The 21546-nt window shown below is 37.6% G+C and overlaps 2 long non-coding RNA genes across 2 annotated transcripts; both read right to left on the reverse strand.

The window, feature by feature from the left end:
• Positions 1–5554: 5554 nt before the first annotated feature.
• LOC119869500 lies at positions 5555–10235 on the reverse strand. Its single transcript, XR_005371115.1, has 3 exons — positions 10073–10235; positions 6143–6254; positions 5555–5974 (listed from the first exon to the last, which is right to left on the reverse strand). It is a non-coding gene; the product is annotated as an uncharacterized LOC119869500 (long non-coding RNA).
• Positions 10236–10982: 747 nt separating this feature from the next.
• Positions 10983–21288, reverse strand: LOC119869552. The gene is made up of 3 exons (XR_005371116.1): positions 21188–21288; positions 12432–12584; positions 10983–11155 (listed from the first exon to the last, which is right to left on the reverse strand). It is a non-coding gene; the product is annotated as an uncharacterized LOC119869552 (long non-coding RNA).
• Positions 21289–21546: the final 258 nt, after the last annotated feature.

A 21546-nucleotide genomic window follows, 5' to 3' on the forward strand; every position in this document is an offset into this window, starting at 1 on the left:
CCAGAAGGGAAGAGAGTCGGGGGATGAGAGAAATAAGTGATGGGTATTAAGGAGTGCACTTGCCATGATGGGCACAGGCAATGCATGGAGTTGTTAAATTGCTATATATACACCCAAAACTAATATAACACTTTATGTTAACTGACTGGAATTAAAATTAAACTTAAAAAAAAAGCAAGAAGAACTGGAAAATCAGTTAAGTGGAAGCATGCAAATAATATTTTTGAACAACCAGTTATGATAGAAACATAATTTGTTAAGATGATGTAAGGGTCTTTCAGATGTCTATGTGGAAATCAGTAAACCAAAAAAAAAAAAAAAAATTACACCTTGTGACACTCAAATATTTGGAGAATTCCTTGAAAGCATTTAACCCCTTCCTCTATTTGCGTATATAATCTCCTATAGCTAACAAGCTTCGGAGCAGTTCTCCAGAGCAACGTGAAAGACTCTCTCCCGGGCTAGCATCCTCTGGAGGACAATGAGTAAAGCATTTACCAACCTACCTTGAGGTTGGCCTTCTTTCAGTTGACAGCATCTACAAATCCATAATAATAATTTTAAAAAAATACAACCTAATTTAAAAATGGGTAAAGGATATTGAATAGGCATTTGTCCAAAGAAGACTTACAAATGTCCAATAAGCACATGGAAAGATGCTCAACGTCATAAATCATTAGGTAAACTCAAATCAAAATCATGAGTTACAACTTCACGCCCTGTAGGATGGCTATCATCAAAACGCAGACAGCAGCAAGTGTTGACAAGGAAGAATTGGAATCCTTGTAAAATGGCTGAAGGGGATGTAAAATGATGCAATCACTCTAGAAAACTATGTTTCTTTAAAACAATTAAATATAAACTTAGCATGTGAAATAAAAATTCTACCCCTGGCTATCTACCCAAGAACAATGAAAACTTGTATTTGCGCAAAGACTCGTTTACCTGAATGTTCCCAGCACTGTATTCGTGATAGCCAAAAATTGGGAACCAAATGTCTTTCAATTAGTGAACTGATAACAAAAACAATGTTGTCTACCTACTACACTGAAAGACCGTTCAGCGATAAAGATATTATTGATTTATTCATGAGAGAGAGAGAGAGAGAGAGGCAGAGACACAGGCAGAGGGAGAAGCAGGCTCCATGCAGGGAGCCCGATGCGGGACTCGATCCTGGGACTCCAGGATCACGACCTGAGCTGAAGGCGATGCTAAACTGCTGGGCCACCTGGGCTGCCCCATTCAGCAATAAAAAGGTACAAACCACTGACATACTACAACACAGGCGACTGTCAAAAACATGCTAAGCAAAAGAAGCATTCAGAAAAGATCCCCTATTGTATTCTTTGATCCGTGTAAACTTTTTAGAACAAGCAAGTCTCTAGAACAGAAAGCAGTCAGTGCTTGCCTAGGGCTGGGGACAGGAGGGGAGGTTGTCTGCAAATGGACCTGCGGAACTTATTGAGGTGATGGAAACACCTTTAAAACTGGGCTATAGTGATGATTACACAGTTTTATGAATTCATTAAAAAACATTGGTTTGCATGCATACGGTAGATGCATTTTCCGATCAATAAGTAATACCTCACTAAAGACTGTTAAAAACAAAATCAACCTTTGGATTCTGTCATGGAAGAGAAAGTAACCTGGTGAACCCCTGAATAAATATGATTTAAAATTTGACTATAAATAAAATATAGTTTTAAACAACTGCCCCTGGACACCTAGGTGGCTCAGCGGTTGAGCGGCTGCCTTTGGCCCAGGGCGTGATTCCAGGGTCCTGGGATCGAGTCCCACATTGGGATCCCTACAGGGAGCCTGCTTCTCCCTCTGCTCATGCCTCTCTCTCTCTCTCTCTGTGTCTTTCATGAATAAATAAATAAAATCATTTTTAAAAAAGTTTCCCCATGTGTGTATGACTCTTGCATGTGTATATGTATTAATGATGAATGAACTGACATGGTAACACTATTTTTTTTTTTTGGCCTTTCTGAGAAAAGTGGAAACTTTCATTATATAATCACCCCAGGTGGGAGGGGGGGGCAATTGGACGGCAGGGGAATTTGTGGCTGCCCACAGTGTTTCTGGGAGGTCAACAGGAGGACAGAGGATGCATGCATTACAAGGGCCTGGGCTGACACAGGTGGGAACCATATCTGTGAAACCACTTTCCCCAGCCCTCTCCCAACCCCAGTCCGTCAATGCCCAGCAGCACACCTTGGCATGGTCAGTGCCCCCCACCTCTGTCCAGATGCCCAGCGTCAGATTCATGCAAGGAACATGAAGGTGGTCTTCATGGAGCATATGGTTCCATTTTGCTGATTTGGCCCAGTTGTTTGAAAACATCTTGTCTTAAATAGCGCGCTATTTATCAAATTTCACTATCTTTCAGGAGAAGCTGGAAGAGGGGTAGAAAACCAGACATTTTCTTGACTTAATCTTACTTTCTCAAATTTGAGAAACTGTTTTATTACTTTACAATGGAAAAGAAGATTGCACCTCCTTTTTTGTTTCATGACATCCATAGGCACATGCATTGTTGTGATAAATTAAATCTGGCAAGGATTAAAGGAAAATTCTCCCTCTAAGTGATCATGCAGCTTAAAGCAACATCAGTAGGTCAACTAAACCATCCCTCTGCCAAAGACAGACTGTGCTCAAACCACACCCAGACAAATGAAAGTTTATTCTATTTTTAAAGATTTCCAAGGGAGAGGATCTCTGGAATTTTCGCCCCTAAAGGCATTTAGTCTGTCTGAGAAATTCATTTTACATAGGAACATGATAGAAACAAAAAGAACACAATTGTCTGGCTGCCAAATCCAAGGATTTTTATTGTTATTATTATCATCATCATTCTGAAATACAAAGGACAAAGTGGAAGATAAAATTCATGCACTGTGTCTGGTGTGTTTCCGATTAATGAAACAGACCCTTATATTTTATTAAGGTTAAGTAAGCGAGCCCAGCCAAGAAGCTGAGTTTTGCATTTTAATTTGGGGAATTTTGACAATAATAAGGCTGCTGAGCATAAAGAAGTTAAAACCAAGAACTATTTTCTCGAGAATTCTACAATGCTTTTCTTTAGCTGTTACACTAAAGGAATTGTAGTGTAGCTAGTAAGAAAGAGAGCCTCATAAATTTAAAATATTTATGGGGGCATTCTCAATTATTATTCTGAGATACAGAACATCCTCTAGCATAAATGGGAAAGTCAGCTCACAAATGGTTTAAAATGAGAGGGACCAAGTAACAAAAAAAAGTCATTTGACCATATATAAAATATAGATAAGCTTCCGGGCATATTTTAATTTAGAAGAAATCAATGCTTTTCTAAAATAATTTTAATTCCTCAAATTGCCGATTGTCATTATGAGCTTAGCCTTGTTCTTTCCTTTTCTAATCAAATGTGATCATTTGCTCACATTGTTCTCTTCTCAGTGGGTAATAGGCACAAACCGACCTTGTGAAGAGGACTAGCTTCCTAAAAATCACTGTTCCCCCTCACTCCAATTTGTGACTTAAAAGAAAAAAATTAAAAATGAAGCAGGGGAGGGGAGGGTAGTGTATGAAGAATGAGCCAGCTTACTAAATGCCCACTGGCAGGGAGAGAAAAAGCTTACTCCACATATGTGAGATGTTAAGGCCAGAGCAGAGAGACAAGGGGGCAGGGGAGGGCTGTCTGGCTGAGGGAGGAGCTAGCCTGCCCCCCAGTTCCCCCCAGATCCGGGGCCTCTGAGCTGCAGAAAGCTGCTCTCCGCAGAAATAGCTTTTTGCCACCATCCCCTCCCTTCCTCTCCCTTGCCTTCGCCCGCCTGCACAGGAGCTAACGTATAAAGATAAATGTATGAAAATTCCAAAGTTGAGTTATGTCTAAGGTAAATATTTAACCCTATCTCTCCTATATTTGCCATCTCACTCAAAAGATACTAGCATATGTCTTAGCCATTTTACTTCCTTGGGTGTCATCAACATTGGTATCTTTAAAGAAGAAAAGGAGGATGCTGGGAATGGGAGATGTTAGCCAGTCTACAGTACTCAGGTGGATGGGAAAGAAGGGGCCAGGAAATGGGGAAACCCCTGGGATGTGGTCCTAAGGGGGGCTCAGGGGAGTCATCCCCCAATGAGGACCCCAACCGACTCATACCCACATGCGATTTGCTTAACTAGAATCCTGGGGGGCTGTGTCATCTGTCCAGGGTGCTGGACAGGCATCTGGGTATTGGTCTCCGTGCTTGGCACTCATGCCTTTTGCATGGGCATAGAAACCATGTGCCCAGACCAGTCTTAAGACACCACAGAGGAAACTATACATTTCTAAGAAAAGTCAAGGTATAAACTGACTTAGAAATATTTGAATGCTTTAAATGTAATGCAACATTTAGAGCAGAAAGGAAAGCCAGGGATAAATATTGGTTTTCACGAGTTCCATCATAAACCGTATTTTTTCTAGATCAGAGAAAACCCATTGAACAGAAGTGAAGACTCTTTTCTCAGTTTGGTTAATTCACTGATGATTTTTTTTTTTTTTTTTGAAAAAAGCATCATCACTGCAAGGTAAAGAAAATGTGCAATGAGCTCTCACTAAGCAAACACCATGATGCCTGGCAGGGCCAGAAGGGTAATTCTAGGGTACTGTGAACAGAAAAGCAAAGGGGAATAAATACTCAAGGAAGGTAAGTCTTTGGAAGTTAGTTTCAACAAAAACCTAAACAGGGTTTGACATTTCCCTTCAAAGAACACAGTTATAAAAAGCAATGGAGGCTGGAGCACTTGGGTGGGCAGTGGTTGAGCATCTGCCTTCTGCTTAGGTCATGATCCTGGGATGCTGGGATTGAGTCCCACATCATGCTCCTACGGGAACCTGCTTCTCCCTCTGCCTATGTCTCTCCCTCTCTCTGTGTGTCTCTCATGAATAAATTAATAAAATCTTTTTTTTAAATGAAAGCATAATTAAGCCTCCAAATGCTCTACACTTTTTTTCTGTTGTAGTAATATCAGCCTTTCTGATTTACACGTCTTGTTATCAGAGAAAATTGATACTGACTTCAAACCACAATTTAAGGATGCAACCACACAGAGCCCACACCCGCCTCCAAAAAACTGCTGTCTTTTTGAAAGGAGTTATTCCTTGCTTTGGCTTTGATACATGCATCAACAGCTTAATTTTTTGTTTGGAGTTTTTAAATGGCAGTTAGGGAACAAGAAAGGACTCACCTCTTTGAAAAGCAGTGCAATGCCTGGCTAGATGCTTATTCTGCTACCTGGGAAAATTATTTCAGATGGTCTGTTGTGGATTGCTCAGACTTTGCACCTCCCACCAACACAAGCAAAGCATGCCTTTCCTGGGGCAGTAGGTTGTAGGAGGAGAGCTGTGACATTGAGACAATGAGCAAGCATCTATCCCCCAGGGTTCCAGTGCCTTCCTTCATCCCTTGCAGCCTAGAAGCAGGAGTTGAGAGTCACCCATTTTCCATCAAGGATGAGGCAAATTTGGGAGACTTAAAACAGAAAAAATGGATATTTTAACCTCAAATAAAACCTGACACGGAGGGGAAGGGAGTAAGGGGAGATGGGAAAACATTTTTTACAGTTTAGAATTTGCACGAGGCTTTGAAGGCTGTGCAATCTTAGTCAGCAAGGTCCACTTTCTAATAGAGTTCTAAATAAATTATTAGTGTCAGAATGAATTAAATACGTGATATTTATGTAAGAAAACCCTTGTTTTCAATCTGTCCTGTTTTATTATTTGATTTCTATGAAATTAGCTTCTCAAGACAGTGAAAATTTGCCAAGAGAATGAGTAACAGAAATAGATGACAATGTTCTCAGATGAAAATGTTCTCACGTGGAGTACCCAGTGTTCGCAGCCGCCGCCAGCCTGCTACACAGCTCCCAAGGCAGTTAGGCTCTCTGTGTCCCATGAGCATTGCAAAGTCCTCCTCTTGCCCCACTGAGGTTGGACCGGCCATGGCTAAAGTATAAAGGCAGAAGGAGACCAAGGCACATAGAAATAGGAGGAGACAAACTTGAATTCCAGAACAATCTGGCAGGCCCAGAAGAACAGCCCAGTGTTATGCCTGCCACAGTACGTACTACAGCTGTCTGCCTCTGCGGAGACCACCCCACAGAGGCCCCTTACCTACAGGCGCATGTTGCTGTAGTTCAGCCGCACCCGCGGCAGACACTCTCTTCCGCCGGAGTTCATAGACCAACGAGAAAAATCACTGTTGGCAAATAAGTGTATTTGAATCCTGTGAGAACAATAGTAATATTAATACTTCCATTTGCTGCGATTCTAAACCGTGTTAGGAAGGGCATTTGAAAGACATGGTCTCCAATTACAATTCTATAAGATAAGTAATCCATTCCTTAGAAAATTAAATGCTAAAAAAAATCAAATGACTGAATTGCATTCACATAGTTACCCAGTTGCAGATGTTGTCTTTGAACCTATTATTTCTGACTCCCCCAAATTTTCACAACATCACTATGGGTTTCTTACCTAATAATGCTGTCAGGTACCATTTATTGAGCACGCATTGTGAAGCTGGTCTTCTAATGTCTGAGAAATTCACTTTACATATATTGTCATATTTAATAGCCAACGCAATCTTTAGTATTAGGTAATGTTATTTCTATTTTTAAAATTTCTTATAAAATGTTTGATGACCTAGGTAGTTAAGGTTGTCCATGTTACGGTGGTTATGAGGGATTTTTGTCTCCTCATTTTGCTCAAAGAATAGACTACAGTTAATGTTGTCTACATCTTGACAATTTTTTAAAATTATTTATTTCAAGTAATCTCTGCACCTGACATGGGGCTCGAGCTCATAACCTTGAGATCAAGAGTTGCACACTCCTCTGGCTGAGCCAGCTGGGCACTCCAATTCTTGACAATTCTGTAAGGCTTTCTAGAAATACCAGCTAACATTGTGTTCTTTGTGCATCTTTTACCCACAGGGAATAATGAATGCACTAAACTGATGATACCGATTGAGAGAATAAGTTTTGGAGTCATCCCAACCTGGTGTAGAATCTAGCTCTGTCACATAACCTACATGACCCTGAAGATACCATTTAATCTTTCTAAGCTTTCCATTTCCCCATTTGTAAATTATAGGTAATATTACCTAACTCATAAGTATTCTTATTGTGCAAATCAAATCAGACAATGTCCATAAAACACTTAGGACTGTACCTGGCATTGTACTAAGTGCAAAATAATTGGTAGTTGTAGTTATTTTACAACAGCGAGTAATCACATTTTATTGACTGCATCAGTTAGAATTCAATATAGCTACTTTTCACAGAAAAAAAAAATTCTCGCCTAAAGAAGAGAGACGTAAACTTCTCTCTCATGTAAAAACAGCACAGAACAGCTCCAAGACATATATGGTGACTCTGTGGTATTGTTAGGGAGACCGAGGATTTTATCTTTATTCTATCATCAAGGCAGTGACTTCCATTCTCAAGGTCAGCTCGTGGTCCAAGGTGACTTTTATGGCTTAAGCCAGCACATCTGAGTCTTGGACCTAAAGGAGAGAAAGCTTGAGATGGTTTCATTTGGGCTCCCTTCCCAAAGTCCCATACAACTCATTTGCTTCTACTTTTTGCTTCTACTTCTACTTTTTTTAGGTCTATGACCTTAGTTCTATTTAGGTCTATGACATGATCTTAGTTACATGACCACACTCTGCTACAAGAAAACTGAGAAATGTTCTTTTTTATTCCAGGAAAAATTATGCCCTGCTAAAGGCATCAAGATTTGTTTCTAAGGAGAAAGAGAAAGATGGATGTTGGTGGAAGCAGCTGACAGTCTCTGCGATGCTGGTAAGAATGATAGTTCCCTGATCAGAGTGTGTCAGGGCTGATGGAATATTAGCGATCCGTTAGTTCCATCATTTCATTTTAGAGATAAGTAAACTCTCATGCAGGGAGATAATAGGCCATATGAGGGATTGTATGGTGAACCAGTGGCAGAGCCCAAATAGCACTCAGATCTCTGATTTCCAGGTGGTCCAATGTACTTTCTGTCAAATCTGCTTTTAGAGAGGTATAATCTAAGTCTTTATATTAAGGCTTCTGGTTCTCGTTTTGTCCTTCACATTGGTTAATAGCCAGTCACAAGTCAACGTAGAACATATTTGCCATTAAAAATAATAATTTGTAATCACTAACAGCCATTTTACCAAAGGAAATAAATACAATCTTGTCAGTTGCTTCATAGATAGTATTTTCACACTCTTAATTATTTAATTGTTTTTAAATTTTTCTTCTGAGTCCATTTCATTATCATTTCAGTCTAAAAGTTATCCTATGAAAGGGCACTTGGGTGGCTCAGTTGGTTAAGTGTCTGCCTTTGGCTCAGGTCATAATCTCAGAGTCCTGGGCTCGAGCCCTACATCAGGCTCTCTGCTCAGCAGGCAGTCTGCTTCTCCCTCTCCCTCCATGTGCTCTCTCTCTCTCTCACTGTCTCTCTCAAATAAATAAATTAAGAAAATAAGAATAACATAAAATTTATCCTATGAAGATTTTCCCTTCCTGAGGTTATGACTCATGGAAATATTATAGGTCTGTCATTTGCAAGCTTGTATTTTTATTAAAGGAAACATGGCTCTATCTCATTTAAACTAAAATCAGTGTAATACTAGAGTGCCATTTGATATCTCTGCACTCCTGAGGACCCTTTTAATAGGCTTTTAAAGGACCTTTTATTTCTATAAATATGAAGCTATGTGTATTGCTAAAAGCACCCTAGAACAGGGACACAAGCAGTGAAAGATTAGAATTGTTTAGTCCAGGCCAGTGATTTTTATATGAATCCTAAATTAGAGTGAATTCTCTAGCTCCTAATTAAAGAGGTTTTAATCTCAGGTGAAGAATAAAAAGCACAAAAGAACATGTGGCATAAAGAAAGAAATGGTAATTATTTAGTTGGGAGGAAGCTGTGTTGGAAAAAAAATCTGTGTAGTCGCATTAACTTGCTATACCTTCCAGGCATGATTTCAAAGGGAGACATAAGAATTCCCTTCTGCTCTCTAGAACCTGAATTTACCTCAATCATAGATTTCTTTGAAAATTATTTAGTAGGGAATTCCAAATTTTAGTAATATGTCTTCTCATGGAAGATGTTGATTGATCCTAAGTTGGTAAATGAAAGAAAAAAGACAAAAAGACAACAGGCTATAAATACAACGTAGAAAAAGATCATTTTGTTTAAATCAGATACATAAGAATGTATATTTTAAAAATTCTAGAAGGATATATATAGAGAAAGATATTAATAGTAGTTATCTTGGGCAGTGAAATTATGAGAATTTTTCCTTTTCTATTTTCATTGTCTATTTATTTTATATTTAATATCTACTGTTTTCTAAGAGGAAAAAATGTTTATATTTTAATTTTAAGAGACATACCCAATGATGAACAACTGATTTTGAAAGAAAGAGTTTAATTCCCAAATGCACAGTTTCATGAATGAACTAAATTCATCCAAGGACAGATTTAGGTTGTATAGAAAGAATATCTATATGCACTCAAAAAAAGTATGGCTTCATTTATCCAATGAAACATTTACCCCTTCTAAAGTGTCAGAATTTGCCTACTCCTATTTTTCCAGAATTCAAAGGAAAAAAACAAAAGGCTCTTTATTTTTCAGATGTCCACATGATGGTACTCTTACTTTTACTGTGGTATGTTGAGGAACAAATAAAAATTAGAAAAGTACTAAATTCATATGAATTTATTAGTGTTTAAAACTGAATTTACATTCTGTTATATTTGAAAAATGGTAGCACAAGTAATTGACATAATTGACACATATTACTTATTCTATCTATAAACAATGACAGTGTTCTTGGCACATAATTATTGATACTAATTCCAAACACCCAGAGACCTGAAATCATAGTTTTGGAACGTCTGGTATATCCACTTGGATCCTTGCCGTCCCCAGCATGTGTTCATCCTGAATTATCTGCATCTTAATTAAGAAAAAGCCATTTTTCCCAGAAATAAGTCTCCTCCTTATACCAACATTCCCCATCGGCCCGTGCTTTCTCTTACCTACCTGCCTCCCCTCTCGGCCGGGAAGCAGGAGATGGTGATCAGAGGTGGAGATCCAGAAAGAGCCAAAAATCAGGGCATTGAATGAAAGAACAGAGAGTATTGGGTGATGTCCCAAGCAGTACGGATCAAATGGAAGTGCTGACCTTGTACTTCAAAGCCCTTCTCCTGGGTGTTTCGCAGTGTGCTGTGCCCTTGAGCTGCCTCAATCATTGACTGCATACAGTCTTCATTGCAGGCACTGTGCTTCAAATCCTTTTGTGTTTTTGTCCTTTCTACATGTGTAACAGAAATATAGCTTGAGTACAGACTGTGTTCCCTCTGTGTCCATTTCTGGTCAAATGTGATAAACTGAGAGCAGAGCCTTATAGAAGTCTATACCCATTGAGCTGAGAACCTTCTTAGAAAATAACTCAGCTCTTTAGGACTCAAGCACTTTGTCAGGTGTGGAAGATGCACAGAACTACCTCTGTGAAGTTTGTTTGAATACATGGTCAAGGATCCTTCTAAGACAGAACTTATCCTACAGCTTTGTGAGCTGACTGGCCACAATTCTTGGGAGATTCAAAAATGAGTAATGATTGAGTATTATCTCAGTTCAATTTATTCCAAGCCCACGTTCAAAGGCAAAAGAGAACTGTGAGTCAAAGGTGAAAACCCTGAATCCTGAAATCGCTATAAATCATTGGGGCACAGTAGAGGTACTTCAAAAGCCTCTCAAGGAGATGATGACTCAAAGAGAAGCAAAGCAAAGCAGCAGATGAATCAAGCAAAGATCAGAGTGCCCGGGGGCAAACAGATGATGATACAGAAATGTAGACTCTGTGCTTGCAATTTAGATTTATTGGTTTCTGAAACAACTTACTAAGTCTTAAGGCACCAAAAGGAAAGTGAGAGTTGATATACCCACCCGAATATGACTGAGCCGCTCTGTGGCCAGCCTGCTTGCCAAGAGTGTAGCTGGCTGATGGTAACCATTCTCTTGTCATTTCTCACTTGTGAAAAGCTAAGGATGCTGCACAGGGCAAATAAAGCATAGGTTCCCAAACCCCTCAGATGTTGTACCTTTTCTTTTTATACTTCTTATCTGTTAAAATAGTACCAAAAAAAAAATTACTCTTAAATTATGCTAATTTCCTTCCCTGGGCAATTCCTGGGCTTCATCATTCTGAATGTCTGTCTCCTTTGATTAAATGATTCCAGTAATTTATTGTACTTTATAGGGATATTTTATCAGAGAATCTGGCTTCTCCTCTTGGTTTATTCATCATCTTATCCATGATCTGCATAAGTGGGCAGGATACCAGGTGCCAGGACCCAGGCTGGATCATTTCCTCCTAAGGACTGGCTGCCGAACATTGTACTGAGAGAAACACCTTGTCTAGTTCCCACAGACAGGCTTATGGAGAGCCCAGCCAGACCCACAGATCCCTAGTTGGTTTCCCCTGGAAACTTTCCAGAAGTTTTGAGTGAGACTTTCATCAACCCCAGGCCTATCCCTTCCAAATACCTTCCTTGGAATTATGGGAGTAAAATATCCAGAGGCAAATGTGCTATGTGAGACATCCAAATCCTTGATAGGGATTTTATCAGGAAAGAACAAAATCCAGAATAGGCTCCAACACCAGGTTAGTTTTCTACTGCTGCTATAAGAAATCGCCACACACTTAATGGCTTAAAACAGGGTAAATACATTATCTTACAGTTTTGAAAGTCAAGTCCAAAATCAGTCTCACCCGACTAAAGACAATGGGTCAGCAGAGGCTCTAGGGGTATTTCCTCGCCTTTTCCCACTTCTAAAAGCCATCTACATTCCCTGGCAGGTAGCCCCTCCTCCATCTTCAAAGGAGTAGCATAGCATCTTGCTTTTGGCATCAGGGTACCTTCCTTTTCTGTAATCAAATCTCCCTCTCCCTCTTTCTTGTAAAGACCCTGTGATGACATTTAGGTCCTACCAGGATCATCTCTCTATATGGAGATCCTTAACTTTTATCATATTGGCAAAGTCCCTTTTGCCATAGGAGGTCATTCACAAGTCTCTGGGATTAAAATGTGGCCATTTCTGGAAGGATTATATTCAGTCCAGCACACCCAGCAAATAAGGATATTTATGGTTTTACTAGGCAAGGTTCTTCAAGAAACATAACCAATAGGATATATATAAAATACGTATTAATTAATACTATATTAAATACCTGAAAATCTTATATTAAATCCTTTTAGACATATAATATATAAATATTATAATTATATATAATTACATCTCTTATGTTAATTCTTTCTAGATACATAATTTATAAGTATAGTCATATATTATTAAAATATATTTGTAGAAAGAGATTTAATGTAGGGTATTGGCTCACCCGTTATGGAGGCTGAGAAATTTCACAATCTACCATCTGTGAACTGAAGACCCAGGAGAGCCAGCAGTGTAGTTTGGGAGCCTGAAAGCTGGAGAGCTGATTGTGGATCATGTAGACTCTAGCTAGAGTGTGAAAGCCTGAGAACCAGGAGTGCTGTAGGCAAATATAGGCTCAGTTCAGTCATTCAGGCAGAGAACAAATCCAACTTTCCGCTACATTATTGTTCTATTCAGCCTTCAATGAATTGAATGACACCTACTCACACTGGAGGGCTAGAAGTTGGGGGAGCCGGGGGAGGGCGGGGAATCTGTTCTGTTCAGCCCATGTATTCAAATGCTAATCTCTTCTGGAAAATCCTAACAGACCCCAAAAAATGTTTGAGCAGCTATTTGGGCTTCCCTCTTCCCAGTCAAGTTGATACACTAAATTAACCATCATAATAGTACAAGATATTTTATATTCTAATAGATATTTTATATTCCATAGATATACAGCATATGATTCTTGGGCTGCAAAAGAGCCTATATTTTACTGTTAATGGGAAGAAAATAGACAAATTTTTGTCACCTGCACATGATTTTTCCTTTGGATTTACAGTGCTTACACTGATTAATGGAACTGGTAGACTAATTTCAATCTTTACTTAAAATATTCCTGAGTTAACCAAATTAATTGTTTGTCTACCTTTTTCTTATTTTGTCATGTAACAAGGATCTGTCCTACTCTAATTGTATTAAATTAGTTCTGAATTATTAAAATCCAAATGGACTTGTGGCCATTGACTTCTGTTATGCAAAAATCTATAATTCATAAAGCATCTGCTTCTGTAGGTTGGTGGTGGCAGTTGTTGGCTATATAACACAAACCCCAAAGGATTATCAAATACATAGAGGAATTTGTGGCACATCACACATTTCAGGTTTGTTAATGAAAATGGGATGTAAAGGAAGGGAATTAATACATTTTTCTCAATGGAGACTATTATTCAATATTATAAAACCAACTAATCAACATTTATGTAATTGAGAATTTTTATTACATCCTGAAAGGCAAAAGCTTTTAGTCTATGAAAAATTTATAAAGGCCTTTAAAGCATCTTCCTTTAAAGCCAAACTAACCATAACTGTTATTTGTAGTCAATACTAAAAACCTTTTAAAAAAAAAAAAAGCCGCCAAAAAAAAAAAAAAAAAAGGCAGCCAACTCATCAGATAGTGGAATGTGGTACAAAGAATTTTAGATGTATGGGAAAAACATCCTAGTATTTTAGCTCTAATTATGTGACTTCTAAGTTGTGTCCATTGAAGTAAATAGTTTGATTTCTCTGAGCCTCAGTTTCCATATTTATAAAATATGAATTATATTGTCTCTCTCAAAAGATTATTGCAATCAGTAAATGAAACCGCATATGCTGTCTTGTGAAATGCTATAGAAAAACTAAGACGTTATTGTGAAGGGCCTACCATGAACTATGGTTCAAAAATAAATATGTTGTTAATAATATGTATATATATATATATTTGGTAGTTTAAAGCATTGGTATCCTGAGGACATCTCTAAACTCACTATATTTGTAGGGTTATTATTAGTACTTTATCATCTAAAAAAATACCAACTTCTAGAAAATGTGCCAAAGTAGCTAAGGTGAATGACATTTAACTTGGCCATTTTATTTGGGGTAAAAGTGGTCTGAAGAGTAGTTACAAAGATATTTATGTGACTAAAAGTTAGAATAGTGGAAAAACCTAAGGAAAAAAACCACAGTTTAAGCCATTGAAATCTACATTTTTATTTATTACAAATGTAATGTCTTCATTTAACATGTATTTCATGAGCAGACTATCCAATGCCAATTTCTAAAATATGAAAAAATAATAACAGTAAGCATTATAAACCCTGAAAAATTGGATTGTTACTTGGATTTAGCCCCATGGCTCCCTGAGACCTGTGACCTGTGCTGCCTTAGCTTACCTTTATCCAGGAGCCAAAAGGTTATTGCTGCTACAGATGGGCTTCCAGGCCTCTACCCCAGTGCCAGAGCCTGTGTACCTTCTGATTGGCCCGTGCCTGTGCTGCCCCAGGTGTTCCATGTTCAAAATATCTGCTCACATGTAGACCAACTACTGTCCCTGGGCTGTGTCCAGAGGTCTGCCTTCCAGACCATGGACAGATCCAGATACCTAACTGCATACACCTTTTCCAATTTTCCATGAATCTGTGATTTCTGTTCATTACCATCCCATTAGGGGCATTATGCATAGCAGCCAGTCACTAAATATTTATTGTGAAATCATTTCCATATGTCCTACTTTTAAATAAATAGTCTTAGCTCCTTTGCTTTTACACTCAGATACTATGTTTTACACATTGGTAATAACTTATCTGTAGTGTTTCCTACCCCTAGAATCTTTATATTTATTTACATTCTTTTCAGATGAGCAAATTAAATTCATAAATAATTTTTCCTAGTCACAAACCCCAATCTGAATATACTGTAGATTGCTGTGTTCTAACAAAGAAAGTATAACCTAGAATCGCTTACTTATTCATAACAAAGCTAATATTAGTTATAAAAAAATGCACATGCTCCATTTATTAATCTCCTCAGAGGTAAACACTATTAATACTTTTATCATATGCTTTCTAACAATTTTCAACATAAAAATCAAAACTTATTATATATGTTGTTCTACATGTTGCATTTTTCCCTGACAACTTTTTGTGAACCTCTTTTCACATCAGTACAACTAAAGTCCTACTGACAGTCATTTAGATAATCCGATTACAAAAACGTTTTTTAAATATCCTTCAATAGTCATCTTTAGAGTGATTGAAAGGGGTGCCTGGGTGGCTGGATCTGTTAAGTGTCTGCCTTCAGCTCAGGCCATGATCTTGGAGTCCCGGGATCCAGCCCACCATCAGGCTTCCCGATCAATGGGAAATCTGCTTCTCCTCTCCTTCTCTTCCTACTCCTGCTGATGCTCATCTCTCACTCTCTCTTTAAAAACTCAAAAAAATTAAGTGATTGACAAGAATGGTAAAATATTAATACACAAATATTTAAATTGTTCTCTAACCATGCTTTATTAGTTAGCCTAGATAATGTTTATTTTGCCCCACTAAAGGCTCTTGCTCTAAAGCAACACAATACGGAAAACATGCTAAATTTATTTAAGCTTGTTGAAAATCTAGTGATAGGGTACACGAATTTCAAGAACCATTCTGGAAATAAATCACAGATATTCCTGAATGCCAGATTAAAAACCCCAATCTACATGGTGACTTTAAAACAATTACATAATGCACAAGGAACTCAGCAAATATTCATAGAGAGCCTAGCTTGTGCTGAGTACTTTTCTCTGGTGTTTAGATAAGATTCTCTGTCCTTGCATATTTCACCATCTAACAGAGACCATAATCCATTGGATGGATATTTAATTTCTGATAGATGGGGAGGATACTATATTAGAGGTGTCACCTAGTGTTTAAGAACCCAGAAAAGAGGTGTCTAGCCCACCCAGAGAGCACAGAGAAGATGCCTCAGACAATGAGGATGAAATGAGGCCAAGGAGGGAAGGATGGGAAAATGGGCTAGAAGAATGGGGAAATACTCAAAGGCCCAGAGAAAACAAAAATCATGGTATATTCAGGACCCTGAAAGCAGTTAGCATGGGGATTTGAAAATATTAAGAGAAAAATCAAAGGATGAGACTAGAAAGGGAAGAAGGAACTACCACTATTCCCTGTAAGTTATGAATACAAATACTTCTTTGGGAAAGTAAAAACTTATTAAAATAAGATTTATGCATTATAATATTATTAGCAATATCTTTCTCTCATGCAAATAAATGGGATTTAAATGATGCATTACTAAAACCCATAGACTTGATTAAGGAAGAGGAAATGAACTCTCTTAAACTGATAATGTGATCTAAAAAATATTTTGGAGAACAATCTAAACCTATATGGCAAGAGTACTGTGATCTAAAAAATATTTTGGAGAACAATCTAACCCTATATGGCAAGAGTACTTGACAGCTCTCCCACCCTTTTATCCAAATGAATATTTCTAGGAACTTGACATGGGGTATAATCATGTTCTGATATGCTTAAATTTTACATAATTAAAAAGAAACTAATAAGATTTAAATACACAAATGTTCATCAAAGAATTAATTACTCATAATAACCACCCCAAAAAAGGAAACTATGTAAATAACCAAATAGAGAGTTTAAAAAATAATTATGTTATTTAATATATTTAATACCTCCATTAAATGCATTATATTTAAAAGTATCAAATTTTACAATAATATGTACTATTTAATTTTAATTTGATGGTAATAAATACAAAAATTTTGATAAGATTAAATATAAAAAACAATATAAAATATAAAACATAAATATATATTTGTATATCTTAAAGGATTTATACAAAAATAAGGAGTAGTTATTTTTCAGGGATAATTTTTTTATTCTTTCTCTTTTCTCTGTATTTTCCTAATTTTCTACAATGAATATGTATTAATTTCTTAATTAGAAAAAAATCTTCTAAAATTGAAATAAAGAACACACAGATAGATAGATATCCAATGTACCAAAAATGAATTCCACCTTACTAAAATAAATTCTCTGTTAGTCAATGCCTTTATTGTGTATCAGCTCTGTGGACCGAACAAGGTCATTACCTACGTGCCATTCATCAAAATGAATGTTTAAAACACCTTTCTATTTAATACTATCTCAAAGGGATTTGGCAAAATGCCTGCTCGAATGCATTATTAAATACGTCCATGAGGATGCTGGTCTGATTTTATAAGTCGACTTCAGAAGACAATGGAGGCAGGCACCACAACATTCTCAGGTGAATTATAACCAATTTGCTTCCAGTCAATGGTACTTTGATGACCCTTCTATAAACTATGTCAATACAATCACTCTAGTGGATCTCCATCATCAGATTTGACTCATGGGGAAAATATCGTTTAAATATTTTCAATTCCTGTGGCCATTTTGTTTGTTTAAATAGAGATTTTTCAACCCCTGAGAAAAGAGCTCTTATCATCTAGGGCTCTCAATGACCACCAATGCTTTAATCACCACTTTAAATGTTTTTCAATTAATTAGATAAAATTAGTGTGCCAGCTTCAGCTAAACTGGCCCTGTAATATAACCTTTGTCAGAGAAGATGCCTTGAGAAAAATAAGCATAATAACCACATGTTGGGTGGCACCAGGTTCCAAGGACTTAGTAGACACTATCCCTCCTCAGGATGAACTCACACATCAGTGTTTATGTCAGACCCAGTGGGAACTCATACAGCAGATGGCTCTTCTAAAGGGCAAGGAACTGGAAATTCACTGGGGAGCCATGAAGATCCAAGGCTGATATAATGTGATACAAGGGGAACTAGGCAATCAGTTGAGTTGGAAATGAATTTGAACATCCTGAGAGAATTTTCAGAAACTTAAATGTTATTGCATTTATCCATGAAAACATAAAGTACATTTTCTTATCTTTGGTCTCCTCCTCCTTATCCATTCATGATATTCATTTAGCTTTCTACTAATTTTATCAGTGCTCTAAGAATTCCACTATTTTAGAAGCTGCTTTATCTTCCTAATCTTATTTGACTGTGAAATACTCCCCTACTGTGAAAGAATTTTGTGGAATTCTTTACTAAAATGTGAATTATTTTTGAGGTGTTTCAGTAATTTCATGGATGGAGTCTAAAATGCACCTGGGGTTGTTATAAATCAAGGATGGGAATTACCACAGTATATAGCAGTGCAGTGGTTACATGAATAGAAATGTGATGCCCAAATCAAGTGTCTCTGCAAGGAATAACACCTTATTTGATTGTATGTTTTCATTTTATAGAAGAATATTGCAAGATTCCAAATTGGGTATAAAATGACAAATTGTTACATGACTACTTTTATCTGTAAGACAAGGGAGTTGAATAAAATTATTTCCAAGTCCCCTTCCATTTTTAAAATACCATGATTTTACCTTTTTTTACCCACAACATGACAGTAATGGCTGCCCAATGCCATGACAGCACTCCCAAGAATGCTTTTTAATGGCCACAGACTGTCAACTATCATTTTCCATGTCAATGGCCCAGAAAAAGTCTTGAGGTCCATTTGGAACTTATAAAAGTGGGGCACTAGAAGCAGAGACAAAACACAGTTTTCCTTTTGGAAGTTACTTTAGAGATGGTTTTTATCTGAATGACTAGAGGAGCCATATCTTAATGGAGTCTCAATATTTTGGCCAAACCACAAAGACTTCCATCATCCTTACAAACAGAAGTGAATGATTAGAGTAACGATGACCCATCTTCAGAAAGTAAAATGTATCTCAAGATATTCCTGAAAAGTTGTCTCCACAGAGTGAAGCTGCAACATGAATGTTTTTTTCAGTGATGGCAGAGGAACAACATTCTTCTCCTCTGCAAGTATTCATTTGTCTTGTAATATTTTCTGGAAAATGGAGAAGCTTTTTGAAGCTAGAAGGGAGTGAAAGGACAGAGGAGAAACTGGGAAGTATTAGATGAGTCCTGCATCTGAAGGATGCTGTAAGAGTGTCCTGAAGATGTCATGAGGCTCTGAGCACAAGTATTGCACTGGGGACAAAAATAAAAGTACTGTTTTGATGCCCAAGTGACTTCACAGGGACCAGCCACACAGAAACAGGACAGAAGCATCATAAAGTAGAGGCTTAGGATTTGGGGACAGCAAACTTCCAAGAAGCATCTGGAAGAAAAGAACACTAAGAGCTATGTTCCTGAGTAAATTGCTCCTCACTGGGGATTCTTGATATCATTTGGGAAGGGATTGGCCCCAAAGCTCTGCCTGGGCAGGTGGGCATTTGCAACTAAGTAGTATTAACATGATCACATTCTACTTGCAAAATAATGGTCAGAACATTGGTACTAAGTAGTAACTGAATTTCAGAAGCAATTTAAAGTAATTTTTACTCTGCATGAGGCTACAAATACCCTTTATATTGGTGAGTAAAGAGATGAAATTTGAAGCCAAATTAAAATTCTTTTTGCAGAGTGAGCTAAACTGAAGTTTTAAAGTAGGAACATAGATTATTATTTATGTGCAAATAGTATTGTTAAATGTTAAGGAAGTGCTTGCTGTCCCTCATCATTAACTATGAAATTGGACAAGCCAATTGAGCTCTCTGTCCTCAGCTTTTTATTACAAAAATAGAGAAATAAATATTGTGATAATGTGATCCTCGAAACTTCCTTTGGTTCTATGTTTCAAATATTCCATGATTCCATCAACTGTTTCTAAGAACACACACACACACAGATACACACACACAAAGATATATATATATACTCAAATACATATGATAACTTATACATGTATAATCAAAAAGGGGTTGGTAGGGGAACCTGGGTGGCTCAATCTATTAAGCACCGAACTCCTGATTTTGGCTCAGGTCATGAATTCAGGTTCATGAGAGCGAGCTTCACGACAGGTTCCATGCTGAGCATGGAGCCTGCTTAAGATCCTCTCTCTCCCTCTCCCCCTACCTGCCTCTGTCTACATGCTCGTTCTTTCCCTCTCTCTCTCTCTCTCAAAAAAAAAAGGGAAGGGCGGTAATTTGAAAGTTTAGTCCCTTGATTCTTGGTTACTTTTACTTTTGATGTCTTGCATCAACAGTTATATTTATCAATCTCCCTGGAGAACTAGTAAATTCCTATTACAGTTTGTCTGACCCTTGACTTCTCAAAAAGGATATCAATCAACATGCCCCATTGCAGACATTTAAAAAAATCAATGCCTTAATGTTCTGAGTTTAGTCTTCATTTTTAAATATGACCTCCATATAGACTCCATAGAAGTATAAGAACTTTCTTATTTCAAGCCTATTTGAATTTTGCAGTCTCATCCTCTATACCATAGTCACAAATTAAGACTGAAGACTTTGCCTTCTCTATATAGTCTTCCAGGTAAAAGAGAAAAGGAACCCAAACACTGCGCTCCTTCAGGGGGACACTGGCCCCTGAATGGACTCAGAAAATCTTTTTTGTTTATTCACACATTCAGCACAAATCACTTTGATAAAATTATTGTTTCTGGTCTATGCTAGCTTATTCATGCAGCATTGAAGCATACTGAGTCTCACTGAAAATGAAATCTTAATTTGCTTCACTAATGGAACTCATTTTATTTCTTTTAAGCTCTGCCTTTGATTATTACCTTGTGACACAGGAAAAGCAGTGATAAAACACTTTAATTGATGACACCTCCATGATATTTGTTATACCTGCTACAAAGTAATTAGTTATTCGACTATAATAACTGCTTATTAAAATGAAATGCAATAAATACTAGAAAATCTGTAAGACAATTTAGCTACTTAGGAAAGCTATGGTCCGTTAAGCTACCAAGAGCAAAGATCTATCTGTCTCTGTATGTGATCTGCAATGTAGTCCCATGTTATTTTTTAATTCTGTGTTGTGCTACTCTCAGTTCAGTTATTAGCAAACAGGTGTCCTCATTATACAAAAAGTATAAATGGCCATAAACAACTCCCCTGATGGCAGAGAAGCCAAAGACTCCGTTCTCATGGACAATCACTCTGTCATGGAGATGATCATTCAACCTCAGCCTGAGTGGGAAAGGTCTGCTTTCCTGTACTTAATGCCTGCCTGGGGAATAGATTTGACTTTGGAGACTTCCAGGAGTATTAAAGATAAATTCTGTCTACAATGAATAATTCCAAGGCTCACACAAGCCACATCCTCTGGCTGCCTCTGCTCGTGTTCCTTGGTGGGCTGCAGACGAGAAGTACATGCTGGTTGCAGGGGAGAAGATGGTGCTCGCCTTAGCCACAGGTAGCTGAACTACAAGTGGAGGGAAAACAATACATTTTAATAAGCAAAGAAGGCAGCAGGCAAACTGTTTGTCTCTGTGTTTCAAAGAAAATTGACTTCTAAAAGGGGGAAAGGAAAATCTACTTTTGAACTGTTTTTGGACCGTCTAGAAATTACATGATCAAAATGAGAGAAAGCACAAAAGGGGTTCAAGGAAACAGGTTTGTTTTCCCTCGGTCCCCGTTTTCTGAAGTCATGTCACCTGCCCAGCTCAC

Source organism: Canis lupus, chromosome 16 (assembly GCF_011100685.1).
Source record: "Canis lupus familiaris isolate Mischka breed German Shepherd chromosome 16, alternate assembly UU_Cfam_GSD_1.0, whole genome shotgun sequence".
Taxonomy (NCBI): domain Eukaryota; kingdom Metazoa; phylum Chordata; class Mammalia; order Carnivora; family Canidae; genus Canis; species Canis lupus.